Source organism: Triticum aestivum, chromosome 2D, assembly GCF_018294505.1.
Source record: "Triticum aestivum cultivar Chinese Spring chromosome 2D, IWGSC CS RefSeq v2.1, whole genome shotgun sequence".
In the NCBI taxonomy this organism is placed as follows: domain Eukaryota; kingdom Viridiplantae; phylum Streptophyta; class Magnoliopsida; order Poales; family Poaceae; genus Triticum; species Triticum aestivum.
This window is the reverse complement of record NC_057799.1, coordinates 161,709,686-161,714,204: the sequence shown is the minus strand read 5'-3', so window position 1 is coordinate 161,714,204 and position 4,519 is coordinate 161,709,686.

Here is a 4,519-nt window from a genome sequence, read left to right as displayed (position 1 = left end):
TGCGGTGGCCGTGTGTCCAGCGCGCGGCCACAACCGTCATCCTGTCCGCCAGGCCCAAAAATGCCCATATTTTCATATCAAAACTAGTTTGCACGTCCAAATATTAATTGTCCGAAAATAAAAATAGTTTTACAACCCAATCGAAATTGTCTCTAATAAAATAGTTTTACAACCAAATCAAAATTGTCTTGAACATAAAATGAACCAATACATCTATTGGTTGCCAATGTGATCCCACACGTGCTCAACCAAGTCATTTTGAAGATCCGAATGAGTGTGCTAATCACGCAGCTCACGATGGAATTGGACAAACTATTCAAATGTGGTCGTTCCACGTGCAGGGACTCAACATTCTCACTTTGATAATCAAATCCTTGGTCGAAGATACTCTCATCATGCTCGTCCTCCACGATCATGTTGTGCATGATTACACAAGCAGTCATCACCTCCCAAAGCTTTCTTGCATCCCATGACAGTGCAGGGTTTCGAACGATACCCCACCGGGATTGAAGCACACCAAAAGCACGTTCCACATCCTTTCTAGCACTCTCTTGCATTTGGGCAAATCTCTTTCTCTTCTCACCTTGGGGGTTTGAGATTGTCTTCACAAAAGTTGACCACTGAGGGTATACACCATCAGCTAGATAATATCCCTTGTTGTACTGGTGGCCGTTGATCTCAAAGTTGACAGGTGGGGAGTGGCTTTCTGCAAGCCTTGCGAAGACTGGAGAACGCTACAGCACGTTGATATCATTGTGAGAACCTGCCATGCCGAAAAAAGAATGCCATATCCAAAGATCCTGCGAAGCCACCGCTTCTAATATGACAGTGCACGCTTTGACATGCCCCTTGTACTAGCCCTGCCAAGCAAATGGACAGTTCTTCCACTCCCAGTGCATACAATCTATGCTGCCAAGCATGCCTGGAAAGCCTCTAGCTGCGTTGGTCGCCAACAATCTCTCTATATCAGCGGCAGTTGGCTGCCTCAAGTACTTCTGGCCAAACACCTCGATCACAGTCTGGCAGAACTTGTACATTGACATCAGACATGTTGTCTCACTCATACGCACATACTCATCCACCAGATCGCCTGGAATTCCATATGCAAGCATGCGGATGGCCGCGGTGCATTTCTGGTAAGAGGAGAATCCAAGCTTGCCAAGGGCATCCATCTTGCACTCAAAGTATGGGTCATGAGCAACCACTCCCTCTCGGATACGATTGAACACATGCCTTGCCATTCGAAAACGGCGACGGAGTTTATCCGGCTTGAAGAGCGGGGTGTTGGCAAAGTAATCGACATAGAGCAGGGCGTGGCCTCTCTCCCTGTTGCGGTTCAGGTTGGGAGCACGACCAGGGAGTGACCCCCTGTACCGAGGAAGCTGCCGTTGAATGTGGTCGTGAGCGACCAGTGCAACCACCACAAGATCTTCATCATCCGACGACGAATCGTCGGATGAACAAATGAAAATGGTGGAAGAAAAACTCATCTCCACTGTCCATACCTTTTGTGGGCAAAGTGTCGAACATCTTGCGGTCGTGGTGGCAAAGAGGCCGCGATGATCACCTCGACGCAGCAGGGGTGGTTGGCGGCCGGCTACAGGCCGCTCTGGAGCTCTCGTCGGAAGCTGTCGCGGCCGCCGTGGTACGTCGCTGGCGGTCGTATCCCCTCTGCCACCGGCTACGACGGCGACGGCCAAACCTCCTCCGATCGACGGCCAAAACTACGGCGAAAGCGCGGGCGTGTTGGCGGCCATGTCGAGACGTGGTTTGGTATGGACGGTCGTGGCCTGCGCAGTGAGGAGGCGGCCGGAGAATAGCGGCGGCGCCGGCAGGGGAGCGGGGCGGGGAGAGGGGGTGGAGGCGTTGGAAGCGAAGAGACTGCTAGTGTCCCCGACAGGCGGACCACGGGAGGACAAGGGCGTGCGACGAGCCCATCCGCGCGATGTCCGTTTCACCCCAAACTCGGCGCAAGCTTGAGCCGGGGATGAGTCGAAAACGGACGGAATCCGGACATTTGTCCGTTTAGGATCGCGCGTTGGGCCGCGCTATTCGTCCATTCTACCCCCAAACGAACGCACCCGGATAAGATGGGGCCGCGCGGTGGAGTTGGCCTGAATGAACCTCGTGGTAGCCTTTGGATACATATATTGACAGGATATATATACGTGGAAAAAAGATGCTAGCAAAAGCTTTCTTGAGCGGAAACAATATATAGAAGGACCCGAAACCGATCCGGCGCTTTTAGGGTGTAAAGATTCATCAGGCGGCGGGGCAGTTGCAGCTAGCATACATACATGCATAGATGACACAGCGCCTTTTGTGAGTATACATGGTGATGGCTCCTAGTTAACCGCTTGTCTTTTCTTCTGGATTCCAAAATTGGGCTGTCAGTTTGTCCGGGGGCTCTTTGTTTCCTTCGTCGCCTCCTTCCGTAGCTGGCGTGTAAAGCGCTTCTCGTGCTCTCCCGTCGTTTTCACGTCGAGTGCTGGGCTAGGGCATCTCCGAGGCTACACCTCAAACGGACGGACACCTCATTTATTCGTACCCGCGGACGGGTCGGGCTGGCGCTGGTCATCCAACAGTAGCCCTTTAAAGTCCCTATTTATGTCCATCTAAACTGTCTATGCACAGGCCCCCAAGACGATTTTTTAGCGCCGGCGATAAAAAATCGGCTCAATCACGCCTCAGGGGCCTGTTTTTTGTCGGTTTGGACCGAAACTGACGCCGGCGGATCCAGGCCGAACCCGGCGCGCCGGGGGGCGCCGGGGAAATCGGTTTTGGCGCGAAAGAACGGTGGGTCCGCCGAGTCAGCGACCCCCGCACCTCGTCGTCCTCATCGCCTCGGTTTCCCGCGGGGAATTAATGCCAAGGCTGCCGCCGGTCAGCCTTCCATTGTTTCCTCACGAGCGGCGCGGCGCGGCGACGCACCACCTCCCGCCACACGTACACACGGCGCCCATACCCCCCCTCCCCCGCTATATAAGCAGCGCCTCCCCTCGCCTCTGGCCGCACCCCGCCCACAGCCGCCGAGCTCTCTCTCCCCGTGCGCCGCCGCCGCCAAAGTTCCTCCCCTCTCTCCCCGTGCCCAGCCGCAACGTTGGGCGAGAGGTTCCTCGGCGATGGGGCGGCGGCCAATGGCTTCGGCCGCGGCTCGTTGCACGAGTGGGAAGCCTACCTACTGTTTGAGGCGAATGTCCCGGCGCCTTCCGACATGCGCGCGCCGGGGCATTGGAAGCTCAGCGCCGGCGGCGTCCCCATTCCCCCGCTGCCAGACGTCACTGCGCGCGCCGATTACTTCGCCGACGAGGTCGACCGCGTGCGGCGTCGCTGACGGAGGAGCAGCGGGCCCTCCCGCAGTACGCCGCTGGCAACCACGAGGCGTGGGCGGCGTACTTTCAGCGCCGGCAGGCGGCGCGGCTGGCCTCCACCAACGGGGCGTCGGTGGTGCGGGGGACGAAGAACAGCGAGGGCCGCCGCCTAGGTGGGGTGCCCCCGGCCGCACTCTCCAAGTCGTCCTCCAGCACCTCGAGGGCGGCAACGACCCGCAGATGATGTACCCTGACACCCCGGCCGCGCGCCGGAGCGGCGGCCAATGGATGCCAAGGAGAACCGGCTCCTCTTCCTCCTCCTCTCACTCCTCCTCCCACTCCTCCGGCTCGCCGGCGCTCTACAGCGTCAAGGCTGAGCCCGCGGAGATGCCGCTCGAACGGCGCACCCGCAGCGCCGGCGTCGTCATCAACGAGGGCGGGCGCGCCTCCTTCTCGGCTCCTTCCCACTTCGTCAAGCCGAAACGGAGCCGGGGCTCGCCACCGTAAAGACGGAGCCAGGGCTCGTCGGCATGAAGGAGGAGCCAAGGCTGGACGACGCGACGGCTTTAAAGTGGGCGCACGAAGACTGGGCGCGAACGGAGCTGAAGCGCCTTGCCCTAGAGTAGTTCGCCGCTCGATGCCGTGGCCGCGACGAGGGAGGCGTCGTCGTCCTCGACGACGACGCACCACCACCAGTCCGCCAGGGCGACCCCGGGCAGGGGTCCAGCAGGGGCGGCCTCGTGAAGGAGGAGAAGGACGACGAGGCCGCCGGCGACAACTTCGCCTCTCTCAGCGCGTTATTCGACCTGTAGTCATGTTTATTATTTTTTTAAAGTATTTTATCTATGTAAAAACTATTTCAGTTCACCAAAGTAATGTACTGTTTTGCTGAATATTTATCCCATTCACCAAATTTTAATCAAATAAAATGTTTGAAAAAGTTTAAAACAGGCGCCTGGGGCCGACCCGGGGGCGTCGGCTGGGAACCTGATCGCCCCCATGCCGATTTTACCGCCGGTTCGCCCCCAGGCGACGATTTTTCGAGCCGCCTGGGGGGCAACGGCTGGAGATGCTCTAAGCGATGGCAATCGCTGCATTCAACATAATATGCAACTATATTTGGTGTGGCTAGGTGACCATAAGTAACCAAATAAGTTTAGAAAAGAAAAGCATAGTAACTACTGTACTTCTGACTTGTGCTCAGCGGG